Here is a 15736-nt window from a genome sequence, read left to right on the forward strand (position 1 = left end):
TGCTAAAGGACATCTACCCAGACTGGAGGGATGGTAGGAAGGGGAAAGATATTTTTCAATTAAAAACAAACAAAAAGGCATGCAAACAGACAACCCCACCCCTAAATGTGTACATATATATATATATATATATATATACACATACACAAAACAAAATACCTTCTCTGTGAATGGATCAGCTCCTAAGAGACATCTTAGAGCAGCAAGGGAGCTGAGTAATCTTTAATAAGGGAATTCTTCACAGACTGGAGTTTGCTTTGGTTGCTGGCTGCCTCCTGGAGAGAGAAAACACTACGGAAATGAAATATGACCTTGCACCATGTAGCAGAGTCTTTCCAGTTCTTTCCCTTGGCTGTGTGAGTAATGTTTCCTCGAATAAGGAGCTCCATTTAATGGTTGCCTGCATGGCAGTGCTTCATCACAGGTGACATTGCTGCAATCTTCTACCTAAACAGGCACAGAACTGGAAGTTCTAACAAAATTACTTTTTCCCCAAGATTTGAAGGATGTAACCAACCTACAGCATTTGCTCAGAGCATCAGAAATTCTTGCAAGTCTGACTTTTGAGGTGATGTTCTGCTGCCTCTCCCTGCTCACCCATGTCCTTTGCAGTTCCCCCTGCATGGCATGTCCTCCTAGAGCAAGTGTGTTCAGGGAGAAGGGTGCATGAGGAGCAGGGTGTCATTCTGACCAGCCTGTGCTGCAGAGCTAATGCCAGTGCTGCAGCGTGCCTCTGCCCATCTTCTGCCAGGACAGTACAGGACCCACAGTGCCTAGCCCCAGGAAACAACTCCATGTGGACAGAAGTCACCTACAACACACCTCCTCTTCCTGCATCCAGCTCTGGAGCCCTCAACACAGGAAGGACATGAACCTGATGGAGTGGGTCCAGAGGAGGGCCGTGAAAGTGATTAGGAAGCTGCAACAGTTCTCCTACAAGGACAGGCTAAGGGAGCTGGAGTTGTTCAGCCTAGAGAAGAGAAGGCTCCAGGGAGACCTAATAGCAGCCTGCAGCACCTGAAGGGGGCTACAAGAAGGCTGCAGAGGAACTGTTTGCAAAGGCCTTCAGGGATAGCACAAGGGGCAGGGGTTTGAAATTAGAGAAGATTTAGATTGGATGTTAGAAACAAGTTCTTTACAATGAAGGTGGTGGAACAATGCAAGAGCTGAGGCCCCATCCCTGGAGAAACTCAAGGTCAGGCTCAAGAAGGCTCTGAGAACCTGATCTAGTGGAAGCTGTCCCTGCTTACTGCAGTGTGTTGGACTGGACGACCTTTGGAGGCCCCTTCCAACCCAAACCATCCTATAATTCTACTCTGTGATTCCCCTCAGTGTGGTCATTTCCAGCCATTTCATTGGAGGTTGGGGGTTTTTGTTTGGGCTATTTTGTTGTGCTTTTTTGCTGTGAGTCATCTTGTCTAAAATAACTTCCATGGTGAAACTTTGCCCAAACGAAAATATCAACAGCATCTGAGCTTCCCCCCTTCAATCTGCATCCCTCTGCCAGCCAAGACCCTCCTACAACGACTGTGCCGGTGTGTGATTTAGTGAAATGAATAGCTCATTGTAGAGTAATTGCAACCTTCCCTGGGCTGTTGCTTTCTTTTTTTTTTTTTTCCCTTTCCTCTCTGTTTGCTTTAATTTCAGTTTCCACAAATGGAGGGAAGCCCCTTTTTTGTTCCTGCCTTGCTCCGCCATGCTCTGCTCTTTCCCAAGCACAGACTTTTTCCCCCCGGTGAAGGAAAGACTGGATAACACTTGGATGTCATTCCTCCCCCAGCCACATGGAATTTGGTGCAGGATGAGTAGATGTGCCTGTGATTTTGCCTCTGTTGCCATGCAGCTGTCTAGTGTCTGTGTGGCAGCACCATGATACCTTCACCTGTTTCTCTCCTGGAGGCAGAAGCAGCGCTGGCAAGTCCCTACCCATGGTGTCTGTGTGCAAGGAGTTAACATCCCAGCAGTGCAGTGCCCCTTGGTGAAACTATAATTAGGAAACAGTTTTATTTTACTGCTCATGAGCACTCCCTGACAGCACAGCCACTGGGTGCTTTCCAAACTGCCACAATTTCAGACCCCAACCTGAAATTCTCATTTAGAGGAGGACTTTTACTGCTGCTAATCCCTCAAACACCTCTCTGAGGCCCTGGCTTGCACAGAAGGTGCCAGGATGTGGGGCTGGACTGAGAGCTTTAGCAAGTGGCAGAGTGAGCTTCTCTGCTCTGTTGGTTGTGTGGTGGCAGGACAAGGCACTGGAAGTATATGGAAATGCAGGTGGGATGAGCAGGGGGGGTGGTGTGGTGTGCTGTGTGTGCAGTGCCCCAGCAGCAGAGGTCCAAGAACCCTCCCAGACCTTCAATCCTTGCACAAATGCCCTGCATCTGGCACTGCCAGTGCCCATGGGTAAGGGCTGTAGGAAGGGAGTAGTGGCTGAACAGCAATGCCTTTTTTGTCAAGGGAGCTATTTTAAACCTTCTTCTTTGTGGGTAGCCCTTTTGGCTCCCAAGTCTGTCTGAGGCAGAGGTGTAGAAAATGTTGGAGGGAAGAACATCAGAGCAGCACTCCAGGAGGACAAAGATAGTCTGTCTGTGCAGGAGCCCAGTCTTTCACAGGACTGAGGCACATTCACACTTGCTCATCTGAGACCGAGGATACAAACATACCCATGGCTCCTGAAGCTACCTCATAGGTCCTGTTATTTGGGCTTTTATTTGGGACTTTTCCCTCCAACACCAGACAACCCACTCCTTGCACAACCTCTATGCAAGGCATGGAAACTTGCATGGCCCTGAAGGACACCAGCTTACAAGAGCCTAATGAAAGAGCACTGACTGCTTTTAGGGCTACTCAGATGCTAGGTGGGCAGAGTATAAGCATCTAGAGAGAATTATTGGCAAGGAAAGAGTCATTAAATCTGTTGTCTACAGTTATAGGGAAGAGGAAAGCCTTGGCAGGAGCAGACTGCATCCTCTGAGACCACAGTTCTGTGGTCTCAGGGGTTGCCTAGTCCTGGTGAAGCACTTCTGCCCTCTTATTTGGGCTCATGCCACTAGTTGGACTCCTAACAGCCCCTGGCCAGGGCTGGAGATCTCTCCTAGCTGTGAAATTGTAGGGAAGTGCAGACCGGAGCCTTTCAGGAGCAGGAGGGCAGCAAACCCATAGTACTTGCCTGGGAAGCCCAGCCCCCCTCTCTTGGGATGCTCATGTCAGTGGGACATGTGCTTCCCTGTATGCACTGACACAAGGTATGAGACCTTCACACATTGCAGTCCAGCTTCAGCCACAGCCCACTTATGGCAAACTAATTCCCAGACTGCATTTCCCTTTGAGCATTTGCTCACACCAGTGATTTACATTTCTGCATATGAGCAACGTGCCTGGCTGTCCTGGTAAAATGTCTGAGCCTTCCCATCTTCAGCAGAGACCCAAGGCTTTTTCAGCGTAATGCAGAGCTGAAGCAGCTTCTGCCTAAACTAACATTTCATTTCCTTGCTGCAGCTCACTTCTATTGTCATCACTTTCATGCCTCTAATTAACTTGCATCTGTTTCATGTTTGAAGTTTGTAACACTTGCCCACTTTGGCTACGGCAGTTTATAACCCAACACTAAACATATGCTTATGTTTACTGCACACTAGCTCTGAGTCCTTTGACTTAGCCTTGTATCAGTTCATTATGCCATTAACAGAGAGCTGCTGAGACAGGGCTGAAGCCTTCTGTGGCAATGAATTAGGGAATAGTTTGGAGATGGTTGAAGAGGGGTGGCCAGTTGTGGACATGCTGGCCTGACATCCAGAGGTGTTGAGCACTTCACAGAATCACAGAATCACAGAATCACCAACGCTGGAAGAGTCCTCAAAGATCATCAGGTCCAACCCACTTGCCACTCATCCTGCAACACTGAGATATTTATCATCCCCCAAACATGACAACCACAACAGCTTTCAACAACACTGTTGTGTGGATCTCAACGAAGAGACTTAAATCCTGTGCCATCTTGGATCCAGAGGCCCTCAGCACCTCCTACCTACCTTTAAACTAAGTGCCCATTGACTGTGTATTAGTGCTTAATGAGATTTTCAGAAGGGTTACAGATGGCCAGGAGAGAGGGGGGCTGTGTAATGTACCCTATTATATATAATGTATAGCATACTGCTAAGTAATTCTTAACACCTGCCATAGCTGTAAGGTAGCAGGCTGGTGTCCTTGCAACAGCTGAGGTGAATATTAAGATCCAGTTCCCTATTCAGACCAGTTTTAAGTTCATTAGCATCAATGGAGCTACTTCTGTTTTCCAGCAGACACGATAAATCATGCCAGTATCTGGGTGAAGTAAGCAGACCGCCTCGTTGTAGCCTGAGCCATTAAGGTGATGCCCAGATAAATGTGTTTGTTTTTCATACAGATAACAGGATGCTTCTTAGAGCTAATAAGTATTTACTTTCTCTTGCACTGCTATTATCTCCCTCATTGAGGACTGTAATTAGCATCATTGATCATTTGTGCAGTTTGCCTTCTAATTTTTGTGTGTGTGTGTCTGCTATGGTTGACTGAAACTGCAAAGTGCATGATATCAATATGGGAAAAGTTATGTTTGATCCATGCCTTTGCCCCATTTGGACTGATCTGTTTGGAAGCTGTGCATGAGCTCTTCCTGTAAAACATCACAATACTTTACTGTACACCCAGGTTTAAAGGGGCAGCTGTACATTTTCCATCCACCAAAAATACCCTCCTTGCTAGTGTTATCACCAAACACTTGAGTTAGCTGCTCTTGCTCCCCTAATGTTTTCTTGATGGGGAATAGACAGCCAGATCCTGAGGTTCTTGCTGGGGCAAGTTTCTATCAGCAAAGGGAAAGGCAGGTGGCATGCAGGATGGGTCTGGGGACAAAAGGATCTTCTTCTTTCTCTGCTTCAGTACAAGGCACTGCTCTCAAGGGGTGGTCCCACTCAGGACATTTTCTGCAAGCACAAGATCTCTTGCTGCCAATTAAAAATGTTACATAAGCTTTCCTGTCATTGAGTATGTACAGTGAGGACTAAATAAAACCACAGTCACGACACATAAGGAAATGCCCACTCGTAAAGCCCGAGATGTGGAGATCAGCTCTGTCAGGCTGAACTCAATACCACAAAGATGCAGATGCAGCAGCAGACATCTACTCAAGCATCTCCAGACTCTTCCTGTTCAGGAGAAAGCATCAGTTTACATCTATCTACAGTCTTTCTTGGGTTTTTCTTTACACAAATAATAGATTTACAATAATAACCTATACACACCAAATTGGCCTGGAAAGTAAAATCCTTTGCACAGCTTTGATTTTCCCCCCCCCCCCCCCCCTCTGGATTCCATATATCACACAGGCATGAGCACATACTGGAAGAGGTGCACTGTGAGCACCCTCTGCTTTCCAGTCTCTGAGGGAAATAGCCATCCTCAGCACCAGAGCCCTTGCAAAAACAACCTCAGCACTCCTGGAGTGTGGCTGGAAGGGATATCAGCTCCTGCAGCATCCTGCTGCAGAAAGGGACATCACTAACACCAGAGCAGGTCAGCCATGGCATCATCTAGCTAAGGTCAGTCCCACCCAAAGTTATTAAGCTTAGCTTGCCTGTGTAGCTGGCTGTGTGCTTCATGCCTGGACTGATTTTCAGACAGAAGCAAGCCAGAAGAGAGTCAGGTTTTACCATGTCCACTTGCATTACTTCCTAACCTATTAGAAACCCAGAATAGGGAAAGACTCCTTATTTCTTTTCTTTCACTTTCCTCCCATCCTGTTGGATGGAAAATGCCCAGGCTCTTCCTTAATTTGGCAGAAATTCAATTCACCTAGTCTCAAACTGTCAGAGCAGAAATGAATCCATTAAGCTCATTTCCACTTGTCCTAGCAATGAATCTGTGTATGAAGACATGAAGAAAATAATTTTGAATTACTTCTTCCATTATGCAGTTCTCACTTGCTGCCATTTCCCATTTTCCTAGCCCAGCTACTTTATTTTCCTTGCATCTAGCCCATAGCAATTATCTCAATACCTAGGAAAAAGCATTAGGGTTTAAGATCTCAGGCTCCAGTTTGACAAAGACTTTGCAATCCAGAGACACTAAGGGAAGAGGATTAAACTTCCATCTGTTTGCCTTGAGGGGCAAAGCACAGAAATCAGAGGGAGGTTTCAAGAGATGTTGGTGTGATAACATTGCACACTCACTAGCCAGGGAAGTCTGAGGTGAGACATATCTGCTTGGGAGTCATCCTGGTCACCAACTGCAACAGCTTCTTTAAAATTCACTTTACACACAGCAGGATGGAAAGATTCCTTCATATCCCTTCCTCCAGGGTGCCTGACTGCTTCTCTCAACCTGTGCCATTTACAGATATAACTATTGGATAGGAGCAAGGAAGTGGTCCATGCAGCTAAAGCATGAGATGAAACACCAACACAGCATCACACAGAGGGAGAAGAAAGATCCTTCAGAGGAGCAATCCCAGAGCTTCCTAACGGTGAGCATCCCAAAGCACAGCTGAAGCAGGAAGGGTGGTTGAACCACCATTTGGTTCCCTGGAGTGTCCCAATCCTGGGGTTAAGTTTCTCAAGGCTAGGAGGTGCAGAGGCACCAGGCACTGGCACTGATCTTTCCTGAGACAGAGCTGAGTGTGGTTGTGACTCAGCCTCCTGTCCCCCATCAGTGGCTGGTGACTAATTGTATTTACTGCCATTCTTTGTGTTTTGGGGAGAACAAAGATAAACAAGCTTAGCAGTAATCGTTGCTATGTCTCTACTGTTTCCTCTGTTGGCCAAATAGGGGTTTCCCACACACACAGAGTTTTACAGCAGGGGGTTAAGTATTTTTCCTTATTTTCAAGAAATCCTGTGAGCTTTTCTTGGCTGGTGGAGAAAGAAGGAAGTAAACTCCTAGGAATCATTTGGTGCAGATTCTAGGGAAAAGTTTCTGTAACCTGTCTGCAGAAGAGGAATGGTCCTCTTTGGGATAAGCAAGCATTGCCACGGCGCAGGGCAGATGATTTCCTAGTGCCCTGGAGAAGTTCCCATTGGCTCTGGAAAGATCAGTTATAAGGATGACATCTCTAAGTATTTTGCTGAGAGAGCAGAGACCGTTGGTCAAGCGTTCCTTTACCATACTGTTTGGTGACAGCTGTGGCACTGGCAGTGACAGTGCCCAGGCAAGGCAACCTGACTGGGGTTGGTCATCAGCACAGGCTGTGCAGGACATTAAGCTCTTCTGATGGCTTTGCCTCTCTCCAGGAGCTGTGAGCTTCAGGGGTGGTGCCATGAGACCCAGACCACCCCACTCACAGAAGTTATATATGTGTGACACAGCATCCTCAAGTTGAACCCCCACAGGCTTCCTAATGTTGGCTGCTGCCTTCTCAGTTGACCCTTGCCCATTGCAGCCATCCACAGCCTGCAACCAAAGCCAGCCCTTCTTCCTCCATGTCAGTGCTGAAGGCTGGAAGCCAACTCATGTGACATGGGAGGGGTTAATTTGTTGCTGGGAGCCAACTCAACCATGGTGCATTTCATGGGACATTGGAGGGGTTAATTTGTTGCTTTTTCCTGTTAATTTTGTATTGCATCCTGACAGTCATGAAGATGCAAACACCCTCATGGCACACCACATCACAAGGGACTTGCTAATTACTACAGCTACTGCTGTGACTATTTTCAGGGAAGAAAACAGATTTTGCATGCTCTGATCTTCCCACTGTGCCAAATCCTTCCACTTTGGCCCAGGCAAAAACTCCCATTAGCAGGAGTCCACTGCCCTGTTATGGAACATAGTGTTTCACGGCAAATGTTCTCCAATTACTGCTCTTCAACTGCTCTGTTGTATTTAGAAAGCTGTTGGGGGGAAAAAAATGATAGAAAATCATAGAACTATTGAGATTGGAAGAGGTCTTTGATACTGTCAAACCCAACTGCTCACTGAGAGCTCACAAAACCACCACTACTACTAAACCACTACCACTAAACCATGTCCCTCAGCACTACATCCACAAGGCTTTTAAATACTTCCAGGGATTATTGCACCACCTCCCTGGGCAGGCTGTTCCAATGCCTGAGAACCCTTTCTCTGAAGAATTTTTTCCTAATATCCAACCTGAATCCCCAAAATCAAGAAAAAACAGGTTTAGTATGTGCTAGTGCAAGCAAGCAAGTCTTACACAAAGGAGGAAGAGTGGTGGTTGTGAAGGAAATCAGTGGGATAAGATACTTAAGTCTGGGAACTATACCTGCATGCTGTATTTGTGACTCATATTCACTGAATCATACAGGTGGCAGATCCTTGTAATCCTGCTCCTGGGTGTTTCTGATCTGTTGGATCAGAATCTTGCTGTTGGATGTTTTTGATAGTGATGCAGGAACAAAACCCCACTGAAAGCATCCCAGCTGTGCTGAAACAGACACCAGGAGGTCTGTCCTATAGCAAGTGCTTTCCCCAAGCACAGACAGCTCTGGAATTCCAGTGCTGGCAACTCATATGTCATGAAACACAAATGAACAGCTATTTGTGAACAAACAGTTCCAGGGGATTTCATTACCCATTACAACGCTGCAAATTCTTCACAAATGACCAAACATTAACATGTAGGTAGGGTGTAATACCAGGAGAGATCCACTGTTTGGATATGAGATGAGACATGTTTGACGGGCACCACTCGGAGCTGTGCTCAGGACTGGCACACCAGGCTCATCAATTGCCATTTGGAAACAGGAAACATCACTGAACTTTGTTGCCCATGTATTTAAGATTACTAGGCCATTATCATCTGCTTGCCAAGATGCTGCTAGGGGAAAAGTTGAACGTCTGCCAGCTGCGAGGAGACTCTCTGTGGGTACAAAGAGCTGCTGGAGCCCTCAGGGCAGCAGGCATGCTGGCTCCAGCACCACGCAGCCCCAAGGTGGAGCAGACTCTTTTTCTGATACCATGTACATAACACTCCACCCAAAACTCCCTGTGTAAATAAAAAATAAAGTCAAATTATGCCAGTAAAGAGTGGATTACACTGGTCACTGGGAGTGCTTGTGTATGTTCAGCCATAATCTACGATAAGGTGCTTGCCATAAAATGCCTCCTGGAGGCAGCTCTCCTGGAAGCTGCAAGATGCCAGCAGAACCACCGGCTTTGTGCTTCACCCAGTGGGGACAGGAAGGGGCATGCTGAGGAATGACTCTTTGCTTCTTGGGACAGCAGAAGTCCCTAGGGCTGAGGTGGCCCCCTCCATCTTGCAGGAGAAAAGCAGGTGTATTGATTGCCACCAGCAGATAGAAGGGAACAAAGTTCAATTCAAAGAGGTAAAGGTTGACAACCTTTCTACAGACAAAACTGTCCCACAGTCAGTAAAGCACAGCAGCAATCAGGGCACAGATAACCGAGCCTATCATGAAGGCAGAGATTACAGAACCCCACAACCAATCCATCCTGCAGCACCAACCTGCTGCACAGCAGTTCTAAAATAGACACAACTGGAAATGTAGTGTTTTGCTATGGGGTTTTTCTTCAGAACAAAAACCTATGGTAAGTTTCATTGGCATAACAGTAAACAAATCAAAAGGGAAAGTCTGAGCAGTTCCCATATTTGGGGCATTTCTTACAAAGAAAAAGAAGAAAAAATTACTTCTGTCATCTACTGGTGCAGGAAAAGAAATTAAAAGGGGGGGGGGGGAGGGGGAACAGTGGTGTCAGCTTCTGAAACAAAAGCTACACCAAAAATCACTTCTAAGAGAATTTATATGTTTTTATTTATGAATAGGAAGACCCCAGCATTTGGACCTGCTCATTGCTGGAGGCTGGCAGAGGCCAGCTGCACTCACCTACCAAGGAGCCCATTGTGGGGTGACCATGCCCTCATCCACCCTCCCACCAGCAAGCAGGCAGATGGAACTGGGCTAGAAGACACATAGTTGTGGCTGGCCCTTATGGTCCCTCTAGGGGGGGAAAAAAAATCAAATAAGGGAAAGGTTATTGCAGACTGATAACAGCCAGGGAGGCTGGGAACAGGACCTGTTGCCAAGGAGAGATTGCTGCAGCCAGGCAGGGCCCCCTGCGCCTCCAGCCCTGCGGGGAGAGGTCGGGGAAAGGCATCCAGGGGAGGGAGGGAGCTGGAGAAGAGCAGCACTGCTAGATGAGGAGCTGAGGAGAGATTGCAGCCAGCCAAACCAGAGGCCCAGGTGGCCAGAGAGTGAGATTTGAGGAGGGGGTTTATGGGAAAGCCATTACATGCCTTCGTGTAATTAAAGCCTTCATCATCATGCATGTGCAGAGGAGGTGAATTACAGCTGAACACACAGCTTTGGGCATTTGGTAGCCTTCAAGAGCTGGTCTTCTGCAAGCTTAGCAGTCCTGTTGTGATTTCTTGAGTGCAAAAAAATAGGAGGCTGTAGATGAAGGAAACTTTTTGAGAGAGAGGTGGAAAAAAGCAATCCTGCCAGCAGCCGGATTGCTGCAGAAGCCTCTGCACTTCTGTATGTGCTGCTTCACACTGCTCTCACTTGCCCCATGGGCATGCTCAGGATGGAAATCCATCAACCACCCCATGGCTGGACATCCATCAGGGGAAGCCATGGGGCTTACATGCCAGTGAGGAGCCCAGAAGCACAGAGCAGGGACGGTGTGGTTTTGACAGGGGTATTCCTTTGAGTTTGGGAAGCTAAACCAGGTATGACTTCAATGCTTTAAAAGTGTTTCTCATCCTGAGCAAGGTGTCCCTGTGCTGCACCCTGAGAGCACAGCCCTCCTTCCCTTCATGCTGTTAGAGTGCTCTTGGGAAGAGCCTATTGCAGCCCAGAACAAGTCTGTGCCAGCTGAGAGACTGCCCCTGACAAACACACAGCCGTGCTAGGTGGCACCCCAAATCATTTCCACCATCAGCCTTTCCTCCCCCATGACCACTCCTGGCCAGAGCAGTCAGGCCAGTACTTTGAGCACAACACCCACCTGATGACCACTGCCAGTGTGTGACTGGTTTCGTGGCACTAACCCTGAAGCCCCTGCCACCAGGCTTTAACAAAGGGAGGGACCCCCCACCCTGGAATCTGCTGCTGCCTCCCAACAATGGGTCTGCTGCACCTACAGGTGCCCAGCCTGGAGCTCAGCAAAGCCTTGATAAAACCCTACCCTGGGACAGGAGTGAATTATGCACATCCCTCAGCATGTGCAGGATAGCAGCCTTGGTTCACTGGGTTAAAATACCAGAGCAACATAAACCACCTCTGCCTCTGGAACCCCCTGCACTTCATAAAAATGCTGGAGACCCTGCTGGAGCTAAGTCATTGTTGATAGCCATATAAAATTGGTTAATAAATCTTCCTCCACCGATGAAATAGCTACTTCACAGCCAGAACTAAACAAATTGAGCATTTCAAAGCAACCTGCTTGACACAAGCCCTGATTTGCACACAAATAGAAGCATCCCCACAGCCCAGCCTGGGCAGAACCCTGAGCCCACACTGTTCCTCCCTCCCTGTTGTCACAGCCAAGTGCCAGGAGGAGATTTACTGCACCAATACTTTCCTCCTGGGTGACAGGAAGATTTACCTCTGCAACCTGCAATCCCTTAGGTTGAAATGCTCCCAAAACTAGAGACCAGCCTGGAACATGGCATCAAGGCTGACTTCCCACACTGGCACTGCTGGGCTGATGCTCCTCCATCATCCAGAGCCTCTGTCACAGACAGACGCTGAAAGTTCATGGTGCTTCTTTTATCTTTTCTTTTTTGGTTGCCCTCCTCTGAAAATGGAAAAGCAAGTGCTCATGCCCCTGTTGCTCCACAGGCACTGGTCTGAATGTTTCTAATAGGTAAAAAAAAGTACTTAAAGAAGAGGCTCTGCTCTTAACAAGCTGACTCATGTCAGGATGTTTTTTAAATGCTGTTGATAGCCAAGGGGAGGGAAGTAACACATTTCACTGGCTTCTCCCAACTCCGTGGCCATTGTTATATTATAATAGCCTGATAACTAGAAAAACACTTTAACATTCCAATTTTAATAACAACTTCTTAAAAAACAAAGTCTTGCTCTCAATTCATGCCAGCATGTCAGGGCTGACTTGTTCTCTTCCTTTCTGCCTACAGGGAAGAGAGTAGGACCTGGGCAGTGGGGCAGGACCTGCATCCAGGCAAAAATACCCTGTGAAAAATTGCATCTAAGTACTGATGTTTCAACAGAGCTCAATATTTGCTTAACGAGATGTTATGTATTTGCAGAGAGAACCACAGTGGGGAAGAAAAAAAAGAGTACAGTTTTAGGCCCTTTTAGCAACAATGAATGGCTTGGAAATAGCAGCGAGCAAGCGCTAAAAGTTTTCGAGGGTTTGGGGCTCAGATTTCCCAATAACTTGTTAGGATCTGAGTTTGCAAGACAGGTGTTTGGCATTTCTAACTCCCTGCTCCCTTTAGAACACATCAAAACGACCATTAAACTCCTCCAGTCTTGAAAGTTCAAGTCAAGGTGGTTTTTGTTTTGCTTTTCCCCCTGAAGGTCAGTTCAGGATTGAATCCTTTTGTCAAGGTTGGCTGGAGAGCAGAAGGCTCTGTTAATCTGCAGGCACCGCGGCTCCCTCCTGGCTTCCTTCCCTTGAAGTTTATTTTACTTCAGGATTCACCCCCTGGGATTGTAAAGGTTGCAGACAAGGGTTAGAGGTGAAACAAAGAAAACGAGGTTGGTTGTTTATTTAGAGGGAGCCAGAATTCATAATGCTGGAGACACTGGGCCCCTCCTAACAGATAACCATAATTTTACAGCACCTCTACATTATTTCTTTTTATTAATCTTTCCCAGAAATAAAATACAGGGACAGATGCAAAATAGCATCTCCCTGAGTGACTCCTAGAACAAAACCAGGCTTTTTTTCCCTGCAAAGTGACCAGTCACTGGAACAAACCAAGCATGCTTCCATTGGTCTCCACGTGGGAAAAGGAGGAAAAAAACAAACAGACAACTTTGCCTCCTTCACAGACCTCCTGCTTTTATTCACCCAACTTGTGTCTTGTTATGCAGGCCTTTTTTTTGACCACAGAACATTGCCCCTTAAGATATAATCTTTACATCCCCCTTTTCTTTCCACAAGAAGGCCAAATCTGGTTTACTTTCATTGACTGCCTGTGGAAGCTCCCTGACCAGCAGCTAACAGACACATCCCAACCCACACAGGCAGCCTGGCAATAGATTTTTTTTCCCCAATAGATTTTCCCTGTTCATAGCTTGTTGGAACAATCTTGACAGCAAGAAGAGAAGCTCCAGATGTCTCCATCTTACCTAAAGAAAAAAAAATATGCTCTTTCTCCACGTTTTTCTGGGTGTTTGCCCTCCAGAGCAGCATCCACTTGCAATGAAATCAAGGGATTTACAACAGAGCAAGTGGTTGTACAACAGCAACAACTGGATTCCAGGGTGCTGATAAGAGAAGTTAATCTGTGCTGCGACCAGAGCCTGGCCAGCCACCCGACCACTAATCCAGGGTGAATCTGCTGGCGTCAGTGGCTTTATGCTAAACACACACTGGGGTGAAAAACGAGAGTTGCAGCCCGGCTCAGGCAGCCCAGCTCCAGCGCTCAGCTACTAGAAGTGGCTGCTTACTTTCAAGCTCTCCACACCGCCTGTAATCACCCAATATTGAAACCAGATTTACAAGCTCTTCAGAGGAGGAGAAGTTTGTGATTTCCAAAGCAGGCACATTTGGTATTTCAGAAAAAGGTCAAGCCTCCTGTGAAGTAAAGGGGCTTTAATAGAATCAGTTCAGCAGGAGTTAAGAGGAGACATACCAACCCAGCAGCTCTCAAAGCTGGGAGAAGCAGAGGGTGAAGAAAAGCCACTGCTCTCATTGTTTTGAGGAAAGAAATGGGGTAAGAGTGGTACAGGGGACACTAAATTTTATCTTGGACGTTCAATTTCATTTATTCTGATCCAAGATACTTTTTCAGTTAGAAATAGAGAGGGTTGTCCTTCTTATGCTCCGGGGCTTGCAGGAGTTTCAAAGAAAGGAATGTTTGTTATTGTCTGCAGGGGAAATCCGAGAGGGTGCAGCACAATGACAAATCCAGGCTCCTAAATCAGATGCATTTTAAAAGGATAGCCATCGCTTACCGGCTCACCTCTTCCATTTCCAGTCTGACCAGGCTCTTCAGCTATAAATTATTGTTCCCTGCCTCACCTGGTTACATGCAGTTGGTGTCTGGGACTGCCTCATTCCATGCTAGTAAAGCACCCAGCAAGCCCAGGGAAGATCACTCAGGTGCTTCTTTGTCACAAGAACACAGACAAGCCTTCTAAAGTGTAAAGGCAGCTGGTGCTGCTGAGGTCTGCAGGTAATGTAAGCAGCTGCTACAGAACAAGAGGCTGCTACAGCTTGCTCCAACACCTTGCAGACTCTGCAGTCAGTACTTCCAGAGAAGATTTGAGGCTCGTTTTGTCCCTTGCATAGCTGCTGCCAGACAGACACTAGAGCTTGTGAGATCACTGAATATATGGCTTTAAAATGGATCAGAAATACAAGTTTTCTTTTTAGAAGTCTCACAGACCAGAAACTTCTAGGCCACACCAGCTACCACACCTAAACTACACCACATAACAGAACACCACCAGGAGACAGCAGCTGCTAACCTGACTGCAGTCCCCAGCAACTCCATGGTCCTGCTCCGGGGACTGCAAGGGAAGGCAAACAATCTCTTTCTTCTTTAAAACATCTCCACAGCAAGGGGCCAATTAGAGCATCCTGGTCTCACTGGCATTTAATGGCAAGCATAAATAGGCCCTTATATATTCAAATCAGCAGCAAATGAGTGGTGAAGGTCATAGGATGTTTAAATGACTACAACAGGCTTGCTCAGATTTCTGGAGAAAGCACTTCAAAGGTTTAGCCATCAGATCTAACTTACCGAGTCATCCTAACTACTGGGGCAGCTACTCCTGAGAGACAGGATTTCAGGTTTGTCTTTTCCAGCAGCCAGTCATTCCCAAAAATAATACTTGGCAGAAGAGACAACTGCCCTAGACTTTCAGATCAGTGCAAAGGAAAGACAGAGCTCTTACAGAAAAGCAGCAATTTGAAAGGTCAGCCAGAAGACCACAGGCCAGATTCCAACAGCAGTTGCAGCCATATAATTTCTTTAACTTGAGCAGCAAAAAAAAAAAATTAATAGAAGTCAGAGAATGTAGTTCTCTGCATCGAAAGTAACTCTCCAGACACTACAAGAAAGTAAGAAGTCAGCAGCTTGAGGTACAGGGATGAAACTAATCCTTTCAAGCTACACTTTAATACTGTAACCATGGGCATAGTGAAACCTTGCCTTTCCCAAGGCTCTCATTGCAAGCTTGCAGTATCAATACCTCTGTTTGCATAGTTGAGTGACCAACTCATCTCCCAACAAGCCTCCATAGTTCAAGTGTACTTTCAGAGGCACCAGCTTGTTTAGAGGGGCAAGTTTCCTTGGCTTGCATCCCTTTTCAGGCTGCCTACCTCAAGGCCATCTCCCATGGCAAGCAGCAAACAAGACTAGAGCACTGCCAGGTGGTTGTAACCCCATTTGTGCCATCCTCTTTTCATCTGGCAGCAACAGCAGAGGCTCAACTTTACAACCAGGAGGCAGAAGCATTTCTAAGGCTTCTAAGGCTATTTAAACAGGTGGAATACTAGACCTGTGCCAAGTTTTATCTCCTGCAGCAGCATTTTGGACCCTTCTTTCACCATGATATGGCACCTGCCTTTTAAGTAAGTC

This window comes from Melanerpes formicivorus, unplaced genomic scaffold (genome assembly GCF_026170545.1).
Source record: "Melanerpes formicivorus ecotype bairdi unplaced genomic scaffold, bMelFor1.0.p_v2 SCAF_13, whole genome shotgun sequence".
Classification (NCBI taxonomy): domain Eukaryota; kingdom Metazoa; phylum Chordata; class Aves; order Piciformes; family Picidae; genus Melanerpes; species Melanerpes formicivorus.